The 17,180-nt window shown below is 43.6% G+C and overlaps 1 pseudogene; it reads right to left on the reverse strand.

Moving 5' to 3' along the window:
* Nucleotides 1-852: 852 nt before the first annotated feature.
* Nucleotides 853-15,898, reverse strand: LOC114031084 (annotated as a pseudogene).
* Nucleotides 15,899-17,180: the final 1,282 nt, after the last annotated feature.

Here is a 17,180-nt window from a genome sequence, read left to right on the forward strand (position 1 = left end):
GGATATATCTCCATTTGTAATCGAGAATGTCCCCCTGTTGTCGTTGTTGTTTGTCCTCAGTAGAGAGAACACCAATATCTACGTCTAATGAATGACAGGGATCTCACTTGTACTAAAATTGTCCTGTGGAATGTAGGCTGGTGCTCCCTGAGCTTACGTGTTCTATGTTGGGTCTATGGGTAAATGAATCATGCCCTCTGCTTCTAGGTTCTTGGGTTTGTGGGAAAGTTGTGTTTGACTACTCTGGCTTGCTATATTTTCTCATGATGTTCTCATTCTGCTTATAAAGCTTTCTACTATTATTATTATTATTTCCTTCCTTCCTCCCTTCCTTCCTTTCTTCCTTCCTTCCATCATTTAACCTATGTCCCACTGTATTCCTGTCCCCTAGGGAAGCCCTGGACTAATGAACCCCTTCCTTCCTTCCTTCCTTCCTTCCTTCCTTCCTTCCTTCCTTCCTTTCTTTCTTTCTTTCTTTCTTTCTTTCTTTCTTTCTTTCCTCTTTCTTTTTCCTCCTTCTGATGCTCCTCCTGCTTCTGGTTCTGGTTCTGCTTCATCTCCTCTTCCTCCTCTACCACCTTTTCCTCCTCCTAAACAAGGGCTATAATTCATCAAAGTCCTTTTCTGCATCTATTAATATGATCATGTAGTTTGGGGTGTTTCTTTTACAATATTAATGATGTTAATTGTTTTTTCCTGTTATTAGACCTTTTTTATCCCTAGTATAAATCCAGTGTGGTCACAGTGAATGATTTTTAACTATATTGCTATAGTCTTTTTTGTAGCATTTTATTTAAAAAAATTTGTATCCATGTTTATTAATGATATTGTTCAATAGTTCTCTTTTACTTCTTTATCTTTACGTAGTTTAGGTGTTAGGCAATATCTCTTTTAATGAATTGTTGTTGACAAAAGAAGCCAGCACCAAATGTCTGATGACATGGTTCTCTGTACTTAGCTCATCTTTACTCAGTTGGCAGACGCACAGACCAATCCTTGAAGACATTTCAGACAAGTAGGACGTGTCGGAGCTTGGACTCTCTTGGCGCAGCCCTGGGACCCCAGGACCATCTATTTGCAGAGTCTGGTGAGACACTGAAGGTAGACTCTAGAGGAAGAATGAGGATTATATTGATGATGATAATAGTACTATAATAACAACTCATTTGCATATTTACACGTAATATATAAATGTGGTCAGGCTGTTTGATCGGGCAGCTTAGAGGGTGGTGCTAATGACATTATCCCTTTTGGGGCCAATGTGTTCTTTTGACCTTAGTGCTGATCAAAAGTCAAATGTGTCCAGCCCTGGGTCTCGGTGGCCCCTCCAGAGCAATCTCAGTTGTGCTCAAGCTGTGGGGGGAGTGGCTACCTATCAGACTTGCTCTTGGGTCACATATATGGGAAGGTAGACAGAATACAGAGAGCTTTCATAAAGAGATCAAGGACACAGAACTTGGAGGGTATGAGACCTGATGGAAGAGTGTCTGGATTGAGAGTTGAAACCTAAGATAAATAAGAAGATGGTGAGATAAATTAGCTGCCGTCAATGGGTTCAGGTCACCAGATGGATCCCAGTATAAGGGTGGGGGGATGGTGTTGATTGAATCATCTAATCCAGGGGTGGGGAACCTGTATGTGACCTTCTAGGTCCTTGGGTGGGGCCTTTTGACTGAGTCCAAGTTTTACAGAACAGATCCTTTTATTAAGGATAGAATCTATCAAAAACCATCAGCAAGTATTATATGCAATGGGGATAAGCTAGAAGCATTTATAATAAGATCGAGGGTGAAACAAGGATGTTCATTATCACCACTGTTATTCAACATTGTGCTAGAAATATTAGCTGCAGCAATTACAGAGGAAAAAGAAATGGAAGGAATTAGAATAGGTAAAGAAGAAACAAAGCTATCACTCTTTGAAGGTGATGTGATGGTATCTCTAGAGAATCAAGTAAAAAATTACTTGAAATAATGGACAAATTTAGCAAAGTTGCAAGATATAAAATAAATCCACACAAATCATTGGCATGTCTATATATTATTAACAAAGCCCAGCAGCAAGAGATAGAAAGAGAAATTCCATTTAAAATTACTGTAGACACTATAAAATATTTGGGAGTCTACCTGCCAAAACAAAACCAGGAACTATATGAATACAATTACAAAACACTTTTCACAGAAGTAAAGTCAGATCTAAATAATTGGAAAAATATCAGTTGTTCATGGGTAGGCCGAGCTAATATAATAAAAGTGACAATTCTACCTAAATTAATTTACTTATTCAGTGCCATACCAATCAAACCACCAAAAATTATCCTATAGAGCTAAAAAAAATAACAAAATTCATCTGGAAAAACAAAAAGTCCAGAATATCAAAGGAACTAATGAAAAGAAATGCTAGGGAAGGTAGCCTAGCCATACCAAATCTTGAATTGTATTATAAAGCAGCAATCATCAAAACTACTTGGTACTGGCTAAGAAATAGAGTGGTGGATCAGTGGGATAGGTTAGGTATGCAAGACAACTGTCAATGATCATACTAATCTACTATTTGATAAATCCAAAGACTCTAGCTTCTGGGATAAGAAATCAGTATTTAGCAAAAACTACTGGGAAAACTGGAAAAATATGTGGCAGAAACTGGGCATCTTACACCATATACCAAGGTAAAGTCAAAATGGATTCACGATTTAGATATAAAGACTGATACCATAAGCAAACTAGAAGAGCAAGCAATAGTTTGCATTTCAGATCTATGGAGAAGAGAAGAATTTATGACCAAACGAGATAGAGAATTTTATGAAACGCAAAATGAATAATTTTGATTACACTAAATGGAAAAGTTTTTGCAAAAATAAAGCCAATGTATCCAAGATTAGGAGGGAAGCAGAAAACTGGGAAAGACTTTTTACAATCAGCGTCTCTGATAAAGGCCTCATTTCTAAAATATATGCAGAACTGAATCAAACTTATAAGAATACAAATCATTCCCCAATTGATAAATGGTCAAAGGATATGAATAGGCAGTTTTCAGATTAAGAAATTAAAGCTTTCTTAAATCATATGCTCTAAATCACTATTGATTAAAGAAATGCAAATCAAAATGACTCTGAGGTACCACATCACACCTATCAGATTGGCTAACATGACAAAACAGGACAATGATAAATGTTGGAGAAGATGTGGGAAAATTGGATCACTAATACATTTTTGGTGGAGTTGTGAAATGATCCAGCCACTTTGGAGAGCAATTTGGGGTTATGCCCAAAGGGCTATAAAACCATGGATACCCTTTGACCCAGCAATACCACTTCTGGTTAGTATCCCAAAGAGATCATAAAAACGGGAAAAGGACCCATATGTGCAAAAGTATTTATAGCAGCTCTTTTTTGTCATGGCAAAGAAATGGAAATTGAGGGGACGCCCATCAATTGGAGAATGGCTGAACAAGTTGTGGTATATGAATGTAAAGGAATAATATTGTGCTATAAGAAATGATGAGTAGGCAGAATTCAGAAAAACTTGGAAAGACTTCCATGAACTGATGCTGAGTGAAGGGAGCAGAACCAGGGGAACATTGTACACAGTAACAGTCACATTATGGGATGATTGACTGATAGACTGGCTCTTCTCAGCAGTACAAGGATCTGAGACATCTCCAAAAGACTCATGATGGAAAATGCTATCCACACCCAGAGAAAGAACTATGGAGTCTGAATGCAGATCAAAGCAGACTATTTGCTCTTCTTTCCCTTGGTGTTTTGTTTTATTGCTTCATTCTTGCGGTTCCTCTCATTAGCTTTAATTGTTCTTTACACCATGACTAATGGGAAAATATGCTTAACATGAACGTACATGTAGAGCCTATATTGGATTGCATGCCGTCTCAGGGGATGGGGTGGGAAGAAATGAGAGGGGATGAAAATTTAAAACTCAAAATCTTGTGGAAGTGAATGTTAAAAACTAAAAATAAATAAATTAAAAAAGGGGATTTGTTCCGTGAAGTTTGGATTCAGTCAAAGGGCTGTACTTGAGGATGTAGAGGGCCATTTGTGGCCTTGAGGCTGCAGGTTCCCCATCCCTGATCTAATCACTTCATGACACCTACAGTTACTAACAAGACGCTCTATTCCTGACACCTTTATTAGGAGAGAACTCTTTACTGAGTTAATCAACCCAAAGCATCCAAAAAATCCTCAATCAATTTGGAAGGAGAAAAATGCACCTTAGATAAAATGAAATGATGCTACACAGAAAGTGTATTGGGATTGGCTGAAGAGACTCATTCATGCCTAGGGTCTTGGATAAAATAGAAAGCCCCCTTAGAATCTGGGATTTAAGGAACAGGCTAGCCTACTGGTGAAAATAATTCTAGCAATACACTTAGAGGAAGTAGCTTGTTGGGGAGAGGGTGAAGGAGAGGGCCTCTTTACCTTTTGACCAGAGGATGACCTTGTGAACTGGGAAAGGTTAGTAAAATTTTGGACATCCCCTGGGTATCGTAGCAGTATCCCTGCAACAGCAATGGCAGATGGGAGCACATGCATTGGGATGAGTAGAGAACAAAGTCAATGCACAGAGTAAACAAATACAGCTTTAGGACTTTCACAGTTGAAAGCCGCACCATACTTAAGGGGAACTTCATGATGACTCCACTTAGGGGAGAAAGGACTTTCAGAAGCCAGGAGCTATGAGCTACCCTTTTACCAAGTATGCTCCCCAAGCTTGGGGTTACTTCCCCTTAGACTCTGTACTTCTGGGGGACTATGCATTCAGTGTTCTTGGGGGATATTTTGTTCCAACTCTTCTTACTCTAACACCTTCTTAAATTCTCATTTCTAAAAGCTAACCAGATTTGGCTGGTTAATTGATGTCAATTGGCAATCAGTAGTGGGAACACATTAGTAGGGGCTTATGAGCTATGGGGCTAGAATACCACTTAGGGTTACCCCTAGAACCCCAAAGGGAAGGAGTAGTGGCCACCCTCTGGGGACCTTCCCTGCTACTAAGAACCTAGTGAGACCCTGTTAGTGATCTTTGAAAAATCATTGAGAATGGAAGAATTATTGTAGGGATGAGAAGAGATGGGAAGATGTATCAATTTTCAAAAAAGGGAAGACGGATTCTTCAATCAGTAGTCTAGAAACTTTGTTGTTGATTCTTGACAGAAATCTAAAGGATTTTTTTGGGGGAAGTAGTGATCACCAAGAACCAGCATGGGCTCATTAAAACCAGGTCATGACTGACTAGCCTCATTTCTTTTGTATACAGGGTAACTAGGCTGGTAAAACAGGGAATGCAATAGACATAGTATACGGGGGTTTTAGGAAACAATTTGACAAAGCCTCTCATGCTATTCTTGTGGGCGAGATGGAGAAACGTGGGATGGATGATAGTAAAGTCAGGTGAATTCAGACTTGGTTGAGTGCCAGTGAATGCTGGCTAGATGACAGTTTCTATGAAAAAATACCCTAGGGTTTATAGGGGAAACAAATCCTATGTGAGTCTACGTTATGATCTACAGCTTTTTGTCTGTTTTTAGGTTGTGTTGAAGGGCACAGTGGACCAAAGGAGGGAGCTGATAGTTCCATCGTGCTTGCCAGTGAGTCAAAAAGCATTTATTAAGAGCTTCCTATTTGCTCTTAGCTCCTATTTGCCAAGTGCTGGGGATGCAAAGAAAGGCAAAGTCAGTCTCTGGCCTGTAGGAGATCAAATCCTACTGGGGAGAAAGCATGGAAATAACTGGGTACATTCAGGATGGATACAGAGTAGATGTCATGAGAGACCTAGGAGCTAGAGGCAGAGCCACTGGACAAAAGGCCACTAGCAGCAGGTGGGGTGGAGCTGAGTCTTTAGGGAAGCGGGAGAGGTGTGGGGGCGCAGGGAAAGCATTCAAGCTGTGGAGGATGGCCAGTGCAAATACAGAGGGAAGGTGGAGTGTTGTGTGGGAGTGATAGCCAGCAGTAGCCAGACTGCGAAGGGCGTGGAGGAGAAAAAAGTGTAAGAAGACTGGAAAGGGAGAAAGGGTCCAGGGAGTGAAGACCTCTCAATGCCCAACAGGATTGGATGTTTGACTTTGGAGGTAATAGAATTTATTGAATAGGGGGAGGGTGTGCATGGGTATGGGACAGCTAAGAGGCATAGTGGACAGAGTACTGGGCCTGGAATTAGGAAGGCTCATTCTCCTGAGTTCAAATCTGGCCTCAGACATTTACTACCTATGTGACCCCGGGCAAGTCACTTCACCCTGTTTGTCTCAGTTTCCTCTTCTGTAAAATGAGCTGGAGAAGGAAATGGCAAACCGCTCCAGTATCTCTGCTAAGAAAACCCCAAGTAGGGTCACAAAGAGAGATGACTGAATAACAACAGTGCAAATAGAGAGGGAAGGGGACGTATACAAATAGACACACACACACACACACAAACGTAACGTGAAGGTAGGAATACAGAATTTAGCAATGCATTGGGTCCATGGTGTGTGAGTCAGGAGTCCAGCCTGACACCAAGGTTGTAAGTCTGGGTTTCTGGGAGGAATGGAATGCCTTTGGCAGTGAGGCAAGTTCTGAGAAGTGAAAGGTTTATTTTGAGGGGAAGATAGTAAGCTCAGTCTTGGCCATGTTGAGTTTGGGATGTACAGAAGACAGCTGGTGATGTGGGACTTTAACTCTGGAGAGAGACTGGTACTGGACGTATAAATCTGGAATCACCTGTGTAGAGATCACAGTGAAACCCATGGTGGCTGATGAGATCCCAAAGTGAGGTGGCATCTGTCAAAAAGAGAAGGGGGCCTGGATAGAGCCTTGGGGGACATTCATGATTAGCAGGTATCATACGAATAAGAATAATGGTGACAAGGACAATGGTAACAGCTAACATTTACATAGTGTTTACAATGTGCCAGGCACTGTGTTAAGTGTTTTACTGGCGCTATGTCATTTGATCCTCACAAAAACTCTGGGAGATAAATGCTATTATTACCCACATTTTACAGATGAGGAAACTGAGGCAAAGAGGGGTTCAGTTACTTGTCCAGAGTCACATAGTTAGTAAGTGTCTGAGGGTGGATTTGAATTTAAGTAGTCCTGAATAAAGAACCACCCAGACCAGGCCATCAGTGGAGAACTGTGGTTAGTTCTCAGGGTCTAGGGCATTGGAATCAGGGTGGTTTTTTTTTTTTTTTGGTAAGGCAATTGGGTTAAGTGACTTGCCCAGAGGCACATAGCTACTAAGTGTTCTGTGTCTGAGGCCGGATTTGAACTCAGGTCCTCCTGACTCTGGGGCTGGTGCTCTATCCATTGTGCCACCTAGCTGCCCCAGGGAACAGAATGATGAATGGACAGATTTTACTAGGAGATCTCTGAAGGTGTTTCCAGGTCTGAGATTCAGTTTGTAAAGAGCTTTCCTCATGACCACCTTGCATCTTGGCAGGAACTTCATCATCCTGGCCACTGTCATCATCATCATATGATCCCTGCCATCACTGACAGCATCATCATCACCATCAATCTTGTCAATGATCTTGTCATGATCATTGCTGTCATCTTGTTCATCATCATAATTCTCACCATGACCACTGTTACCCCCACCATCACCATCCCACACATTTACACAGTGCTCTAAGATTTGTAAGGCACTTCCCGTATATGATGGCCCCACATATTTACCTGTCTTCCTCTTCTTCCATGTGATGAAAGCAGCAGCACAGCTCAACAACATGGTGATGGCTGCCAGGATGCTCAGGGCCATGTACCAAGACCTTACCTTAGTGAGCTTTACAGGCACTGGGAGAAATGAAGGGCATCAGACAAATGGGGGTGGAAATCTTGACTGAAAGCATAACCAGAAGCAATAGAATCATGGATTTAGAACTGGAATGCTGCCCTGTGGGCCCTCCTTGGGTAGGGATTGGAGGGGCTAAGTCCAAAGTACGGTCTCCTGGGAATGGGCCAGGCCCAGTTTGGGTGGGACACTCATCAAGGTATACAGCTGGAGTCTCTAGCTCACTTTGCTCCACCACGCAGGTGTAACCTGGCTCAATGTCCCTTGACTGGAGCTTCAGGGTGATTTGGAGGTAGAAGGTGGCATCAATGTTTGGCAAGTTGCCACTGGAGCTCTCCTGCCCCCACACCATCAGCTGCTTATCCTTCTCCCAGCAGAGCAGGATAGAGTAGGGGTAGAAGCCTGTGGCTGTGCAGGAGAGGGTGACATTGCCATCTGGGGCATGATGCCAGACACGGTCACCTCCTGGGGCACTGTGGGCAGAGGTCAGTACAGAATGAGTCATGTCCAACAGTATCTGGACATGAACCCTTTCCTTCATTTCAATCCTCTTTCCCCACCTTGGCCTCCTTATTGTCCTAATTCCTTACGCATTGACTGAGACCCAGTAAAGCCATGAGTTCCAAACCTTTCATCTCTTCATGTCTTGCTTACTGATTTGCCGAGTACTCTACATACAAAAGGCGCTAAGAAAAGACAGTTGTTAGTGTTCTCCTCAGAAGAATTAATATCCTCCAGGGCAGGGACTGTTTTTAATTAGCTTTCATAGCTCCATTTTCTTGTTCAGCGCCTTGTACCTAGTAGGTGCTTAATTATTGCTTGTTGGATTATATTGGTGAGAGCAGTGACATCAGAAGAGATCTAAATCAATTATGAGTAACCATCAGGGCCCCATTTGTTGTAACAAGATAAGGTAAGTTGTAACAAAGACTATTTAAAATGATAATACTTGAGAAGACCCATGGCTTCATCACTTCGGGTCCTTCCTACGCCACGAGTATCATGACACCTACAATATTAAGTAGACAGGCTTTCCTGAGGTTCATTTGAAAATAAACCAAGTCATCTTCTAGTGGCTATCTTTCTAGTGCTGGGCATCTCTGCCTTTAGCAAGGCTGCTTGACAGAGACAGAGCTCGTCCTTGGAGGCAGTGAAGTGGATAGATTTCTGTGCCTGGAGTCAAGAAGACCCCAGTTCAAATGTGACCTCAGACACTCACTAGCTGTGTAACCCTAGTGACTACTTAACCTCTGTTTACCTCAGTTTCCTCATCTGTAAAATGAGGATAATAATAGCATTCACCTTCCGAGGTTGTTGTGAGGATCAAAGGAGACAATATTTGTAAAAAAAAAAAAATCACAGCATCACAGTCTGTGGCACATGGTAGGTGCTGTATAAATGCTCGTTTCCTTCCTTTTCCCCTTCCTCGGGCTGATGCTAGATACTTTCCCAGTTCATGCCACAGTGGGGTTCTAAACTTATACCTTTTTTTTTTACCCTGATTAGGCATCTGAATAGAATTCACAGCACATGCTTCCCCCTCCTCCAAAGAAATAACAATTCTACCCATTTCTACGGTTCTGGCTTTTGCACTGTGAATTTGAGGTTTCCTGGCATTCTAACCTAGAGCTCTAGGCTCCTGCTTTAGGGCTTCAGTTTCTACACAGATGCCATTGATCTGCATCTCCTGGGAGGATAGGGGCCTCACCATTATCCCAGTTGTTTGAATACTATAGGACTTTTCTCATGGGCTGGACACAATAGTCTTCCAGGTAGCGCTTCACCTTCCTGGAACAGTAGATCTCTTCTGCGAGGAGAATGGCGGGTACAGCCTCAGGCTCCTTGGCCACCCAGTGGCTTATCTGCTCCATCTGGCAGAAATCCTTGCCATCCACAGCACACCAGATGAGGCTGCTCACATGTCTCGCTCCAGGTGACAGTTATGCCAGATCTGGACTGTGTGGTTGTCTGGGAGAGCAAAGAGTTCCTTTGAGGACAAAGCTGGGGTGAGTGGTAGAATGAAAGCGCCTAGTGGGTGGGGATTTTTTGTCTTTATCTCCAGCTCCTGGCACATATAGGTGCTTAATACATATTGATTGGATAGGATTGGGAGGAGGGGAACCTGAAGGAGGGTCCCTGTCTTGTGGGCCTCATAAGGAAAGAGATGGCCTTTGTAAAGGTTGGTAGTGACCTGCATCAGGTTGGATGTTTCTGATTTTTGAGGCGATGGGAACATTGCCATCCTGTCTTCTCCAGCATTTTCCCCTCCATTGCTCCTATTCTTTCCCTGGTCTTTAGTCTCTTTTCATCTACTTCTCTTATCTTCTTACCTATTTCTCTGCTGTGTGTCCCTGCCTCCTCATCTTTAAAACAAACATTTTCTTTTTCTACCCAATCATTGCTGGCTATTGTCTCATCTCTGCTCCCCTTCATCCATAAACTTGACAAAACCATCTATAGTAGATGTATGTACTTCTTCTCTTCTCCTTCTTTTCCAAACCTCTGCCCTCTGGCTTTTATCATTCAGCTGAAATGGCTCTCTTCAGTCTGAATGGCCAAGTCTAATGGCCTTTCCCCATAATCTTCCTTCTTGACCCCTTGGTGATTTTGACACTGTCAGGTCACTCTCTTCTTCTGCACACTGCTTCCTCTCTAGGTGTTGGTGACACTTCTTCTTGTAGTTCTCCTCCCACCTGTCTGATGGCTCCATGCTTTAGCTTCTTCCAAGTCTCACCCACTGACCATGACCCTCTTCTCTTCTCCCTTCATCTATCTAATGTGGTGATTTCACCAAGGTTCTATTATTATCTCCAGGTAGATGAGGCTCAGATCTCTACATCCAGCCCCAGTCTGTCTGCTGATCTCCAGTCTCACATCTCTGCCTATTGGACATCTTAAACTGGACGTCTCATAGACATTTCAAACTCAACATATTCAAATGGAACTCATTATCTTTCCCTCCAAACTCTTCCTTCTTCCTAACTTCCTCATTCTTTTTTTTTTTTGTGAGGCAGTTGGGGTTAATTGACTTGCCCAGGGTCACACAGCTAGTGAGGGTTGTATCTGAGGTCGGACTTGAACTCAGATCCTCCTGACTCCAGGGCCGGTGCTCTATCCACTGAGCCACCTAGCTGGCCTATAACTTCCCCATTCTTGTCCAAGGCCCTACCATCCTCCCATTCTCCCAGGCTGACAACATAGGGATTATCCTCAGTTCCTTACTTGCACCCATCTGATACATCTAATCTGTTGTCTGATCTTATTTCTGCCACCACAAAATCTCTCATACGTGTTTCCTTCTCTGTTCACACAGCGGCTGAATACAAGCCCTCATCGCCTTCTGCCTGGACTACATCCAGAACTCTCTGCTTCACCTCCCTGCCTCAAGCCTTTTCCCACTCCAGGCCTTACTTCATTCAGCTGCCAAAGGGATATTCCTAAACTTTAGATCTGACCTTATCAATAAACCCCAATGGCTCCCTATCACCTCCAGGATCAAATATAAAATCCTGTTTGGTTTTTCAGGCCCTTTAGAACCTCACTGCTTCCTGCTTTCCCAGGTTTCTTACACATTATTATTCCCTCCATGTACTCTGTGACCAGCAACGCTGGCCTCCTTGCAAGCTGTCCCCCACGCCTGGCATGCCCTCTCGCCTCACCTCTGTCTCCCAGCTTTCCTGGCTTCCCTCCAGACTTAGCTCAAACCTCAGCCTTTCCCAGTACCTCTCCATTTCCTCCCCCCTTTCTTCTCACATTACCTACTGTTTTCTCTCTACACATCTTGTAGCTACGTAATTGTTTGTATATTGTCTTCCCTATTAGAATGTAAGACCATTGAGGACAAGAAATTTTGTTTTTTGCCTCTTTGTGTCCCCAGCATTTAGCACGTGCCTGCCATGTAGTCAGCACTATTAAATGGTTATTGATTGACTGCCTGCCTATACTTTATTTATTCCCATGTGTTCCTTGTTTGGAGAGGAGAGATCTCATTCATTAAGTGGACAAACCTCTTCAAACTAGCCATTACACACGTATAGAAAACAAATTCCCTCCTGGGACTCATGAGGCTGCTAAATCATTCAGTAGAGGGAAAATTGTAGATCATCTGGGGAACCATAGTCAGGTGGGATAGCTAAGGAGCTAGGGAGCATTTAATCAGAGGCTGATTATTTTTCAATGTGTATTTCTTCTTTTCTCTTTTAAATATACAAGTGGAAAAATGTACTCATTACATGGAATATATAGTCACATGGGACAAAAAGGAAAACCAGGCATCAAGATTCAGTAGCCACAACAGGAAATGGAGGGAGTGCTATTTAGGGGTAAAGGTCAGCCAGTTTCTGCACCGAGGAACAACAAAATATTGATGATTTGAGCTGGGGTTCAGAGATTTGAATCTGAAAAGCAGTAGAAGTCCAAGTGCTGATGGCAAAGAACCCTGGACTTGTTCTAAGAGGTAGAACTGGTACCTGTTTAGTGAGGATTAAGGCTTCAGATAGAAGCCTTCACAGTCCTTTCCCTGGATCAGGGCATAGCAGGCATTGAACCCCTGGACACTTACCTTAATGATGTGGCTCCATGTATTTGGGCCCTTAAAGCCCCAGGGGGAAGGGAAGAGTTTGGAAGGAAGGAAAAAAAAAGGATGAGAGCAGTGGGGAGTGGGACAGACTTACTTTTGCCCAAGGTACCATTCTGTACCCAGTTCTGGAGAGCCCAAAGATAGTCAATGTCATTGTGCATCAACTTGTACTGCCGATCTTCTATGAAGTCAGCCCCCAGGGCACGGGAGACCCAGGCCTCCTTGATCACAGGCTGCTGGTACTTTTTGTCATAGAAGGCGATCTCTACGTTATCCAAGAAGCTGACGATGGTGAAGATCAAGAGAGTCTTGGATGTACCCGCTGCAGTAAAGAAGACCTCATGGCTGTGATGGGCTAAATGATAGAAAGGAAAGGAGAGACAATGGCAGTCGGGTGTCGTGGCAACTGCCATGCCTCCCACTGTTAGGAGGCTAACGGGGTTGGACAGACTGAGCGGCTTTCCCCGGGGCAAGTCCAGAAGGGGGCATGGTGCCTATCATTCCTTCCAATTCGTGCCCCCCACATAACTGGCACACAGTAGGGCTCAGTACATCCTACTTGTCAATCAATTGAGTCAGAGGTTGTTCCTTGATATGTAACTACTTTATCTACCAGGACCTTGCATTTTGGCACCAAAGAACAAAATGAGTACTCGAGATGACTCTGTGGAGATAAGGGGTGTCGGGGGGGTTAGGATCATGGTGGAAGCAACAAAATGAGCAGGTGTGAATGACTGTTGTCCCAGAGAGTGCAGCAGTGTGTCTGTCTGGGCCAGGGCTCGGTGCAGCCAGGCCTCAGACACTGGCTGTAAGCAACAGTAAGGGGGTGCAGCTGGTTCATTTAGGCAGCGAAGACGACAGAGCCATAGCTGTTGCAGAAAGGATTGACCCCTTACAATTTTGCAGACACAGAAGATTATATAGTGCAAGTACAGAAAAAGTTGGAGTCACTGTGCACAGAAAGGCAGCCTGGCTGGGGTGGGGTGCCCAGGGCTGGCATTTTTTCCTGCTGGGATTATTTTCCTCAGGAAATGAGATCTTGGAGACCAAGGGAACTCTATTGTGTGGAGTGTGTGGCACAATTGCACTAACTTCCTAACTGGCGTCCCTGCCTCAATTTTCTCCCCACTCCATTTTATCTTCCACCCAGCTTACAAAGTGATTTACCTAAAGGACAGGTGTAAGCATGTCATTTCCCTACTCAATAAATTATAGTGGCTGCCCATTACTGCCAGGATCAACAATGGACTGGAAGGTGGAACTTAATGATCAATTCTGGAAGCAGATTAAAATTGGCATGAAGAGAAGCTTTGTTGTCTGTTTCCATCTCTCTGTCTTTCTCTGTTTCTGTCTTTCTGTCTCTCTCTGTTTCTGTCTGTCTGTCTTTGTCTCTTCGTTTCTGGTTGTCTCTGTCTCTCCCTACCTCTTTGCTAAAACCAGAACAGTTGAAACATATTAGACAGGTATTTCTGATAATTTCATCTTTCTATAGGAGGAGGAACAGATGGTGTGTGCTTCTATCTTTACCTGAGTCTGAGCAGTAAATCGGAACTGATGGCTTAGGTAGAAATGATAGGAACCTGGAAAGAAGGAGGCAGTGACACCTTTAAGCTTGTGGTAGATAAGAAGGGGAAGTATGAACTTGATTTGACATGAACCCTAGACTGGGGAGAGCAGATGCAAAAATTCAGCCAAAGGATAGAGAGAGAAAATTCCAGTTCAATATTCCACAGGGGCAGTTGTCTCAAGAGGGATGGGACACCCTTAAGAATGAAATTATGAGGGGCAGCTAGGTGGCGCAGTGGATAGAGCACCAATCCTTAAGTCAGGAGGCCTTGAGTTCACATCTGATCTCAGACCAAACACTTGACACTTACTAGCTGTGTGACCCTGGGCAAGTCACTTAACTCCAATTGCCTAAAAAAAAATAAATAAAATTAAAAAGAATGAAATTATGACAAAAATATTCAACTTATTTCAATGAGGAAGGACAAGGGGAACTTATCTGTGGTTTCATGATGTGACATTGAGATTTAGGGAAAGAGGCCAGCAGGAGCCACCCTGGGAGCTGAGGCAGTCAAGCCATTCAATAACTACACAGCAGGGCATTCAGACACGAAACTTACATTTTATGGACTCAGTAGTTCTCAAACTTTCAGGTCTCAGGACTCCTTTACACTCTTAAAAATTATTATAGACCCTTCAAAGAGTTTTGGTTCACATGGGTTATATACATTGATATTTACTATATTAGGTGATATTTGCCATGTTAGAATGAACCACATAAGATATTAAAATGAAACCATCTTAATGTTATAATTAAAATAGTTTTGACATTAAGAAGCCCCTGAAAGTAGCTCAGGGACTCCCAGGGGTCCCTGGACCATATTTGGAAAATTGTTGCACTAACTTCTTGGTTTCTCTGCCTTTATCCTTTCAGCTTTAGTAAAACCTAATAGCATTATTGGGGGTCAAATGAAATAACATAAACAAATTACTTTATAAAGCTTAAAATACAACATTCTCATTATCACCACCACCACCACCACCACCACCACCACCACCATCATCATCCCCAATTTTCTTCAAGGTTCAGCTAGTGTCACCTTCTACATGAAGTCTTTCTTAGATCTCCCAGCTGCTAGGGCACTCCCCCCTCAATTTCCTGGTATCTCTTTTGTGAATATCTATCTGTGATATATTATCTCTCCTAGTTAGATCATAAGCTTCTTGAAGTCAGGCGGGGACCATTTTGCTTTTCTTTTTGTGTCCCCAACATTCAGCACAGTGCCTGTCACATAGTAGGTCCTTCATCAATGTTTTTTGAATATTCGATTGAGATCCTTTCCAATTCAGGCTTTTTGATTTTGTAATTCCATAATCAAAGAGATAAAGAGATCGGCCACACCAGAACAGGATTGATGAGTGACCAGGGCACCCCCACACAGCATGTGGGGGCAGGAGGAAGGCTCCACCTCCCAGCCCCAGGGTCCATCAGTAGAGCTGCTGCTGACAAAGAAGGGCAGAAATAGTAAGGAGAGAGTCAAGGATAGCTGTGGAGGGTAACCCCCTTCTTCTTTGGGGACTTTCCCTCCCAGAGACACTGACATCCCCGGTCCCCAGGTCTGAGCACGCTCTAGTCATCATTGCCCAAAGCTTCAGTGTAGTTTGACGCTGGCTAGGCTCTGTACCCCACACAGAAGAGCCGACGTACAGGAAGAACAACTGAGTGCTGACCCTGCAAACAAGGCAAGTCAGGAGTTGCTGCTGTTTCCCAAGACAGACTTGCTCCTTTCCTCTTGTGCCAAGGTTGGAGATGCCCCCTTGCCAGCCATCTTCATACCCCAGAAACTAATGGACAAATATTCCTTTCACTTCCCCAATAGCCTCAGATCTAGCCTTGTAATCAGACCCCCAACTCACCTGCTTCAGTTTCCCTAATAGCAAATACTCCCATAATGTACATCCAGGACAAGAATGACTTTCTCCTTGACTTCTGACTCTTCATCTTGCAATTGCTTGGCTTCCTCAACAGCATCTCATTTGGATAGAAGCTCTGGCCCCCAAATCCTGTACTCTCTGTGGCACCCAAAGGAGCAATGTCTCCATGTGCCTCATTCCCACCCTGTCGGGGTTGGCTCTTCTAAGTCCTTTTTTTCATAGGTCCCAGACAGGCGTCTGTCTCCAGGCAGAACCTGACCCTGCCTGGCAGGCACAAGAACAGAAGTGAAATTTTATCTGTGGTAAAGTCAGGAATCCCCACAGCATGATGATCATCAGGCTTGGGCAGGAAGGCCCACAATGCCATGGACACAGTTGGCATTCTTCAAGTTGTTTGAATTAAGCTGGATTCAGACAGTGAGCAATGACTGATGTGGTAGACAGAGCTCTAGCTTTGGAGAGCTCCTGGGCTAATGGAAGAAACATAGCCTCTCCTCTTAGGGAACCTGTAGGCTGACTGGACAGACAATCCATCCCCGGGGCAGTACCTTTCTGATGGGAGATATGGTCTTAGCTGTAGGAAGCCTAGAGTCTGAAATTGTGGTTTTGTACTGGTCCCCACCACAATCTCCCTCAATTCACAAGGACTTCAATGCCTGCTAGGGGACCTCAAAATGCATTTTGATGCTTCCTCAAGCATCTAGGTAGTATAGGGGATGGAGTGAAAGGCCTGAAGTCAGGAAGAGTCACCTTCATTAGTTCAAATCTGGCCTCAGACATCTACTAGTGTGACCCTGGGAAAGTCACTTAATCCTGTTTGCCTCAGTTTCCTCATCTGTAAAATAAGCTGGAGAAGGAAATGGCAAACCACTCCAGTATCTTTGCCAAGAAAACCCCAAATGGGGTCACAAAGAGTTGGACAACAACAACAAACTCCTTAAACTCCCATTTCCCTCGACCCCTTATGTAGTTCTTATGTAGGTCCCATGGCCTTTATTCCACCTCAGCCACACACAGGGACAGTCACACCTTGTACATCACCATTGTTCACAATCATTCCACATCCTGAATAAAAGATGTGGACATTCCGCTATCTGACTGTACCGCCCATCATTCCATTTCTACCTGTGCCTTGGCTCTCCCATGCACATTTTCTGCCCTCATCACCCCTGACAGTCCCTCTGTCCATCAGTACTTTCTTGGGCCATTACCTCTGTTCTAGCTTCCTTCCCAATTTTAACTCTACATGTTGCCATTGAACTCCTCAGTCTTTGATACTTGTGACTCCATTGTCCCCTTGCCCCTGTAGATGGTTATCCTTTACTAAATCCACACCTTGCATTATACCTTCATCTGCCTCCTCTGCTCTTACTCATGTG

The sequence above is a fragment of the Vombatus ursinus genome, unplaced genomic scaffold (genome assembly GCF_900497805.2).
Source record: "Vombatus ursinus unplaced genomic scaffold, bare-nosed wombat genome assembly UNPS02015066.1, whole genome shotgun sequence".
NCBI lineage: Eukaryota > Metazoa > Chordata > Mammalia > Diprotodontia > Vombatidae > Vombatus > Vombatus ursinus.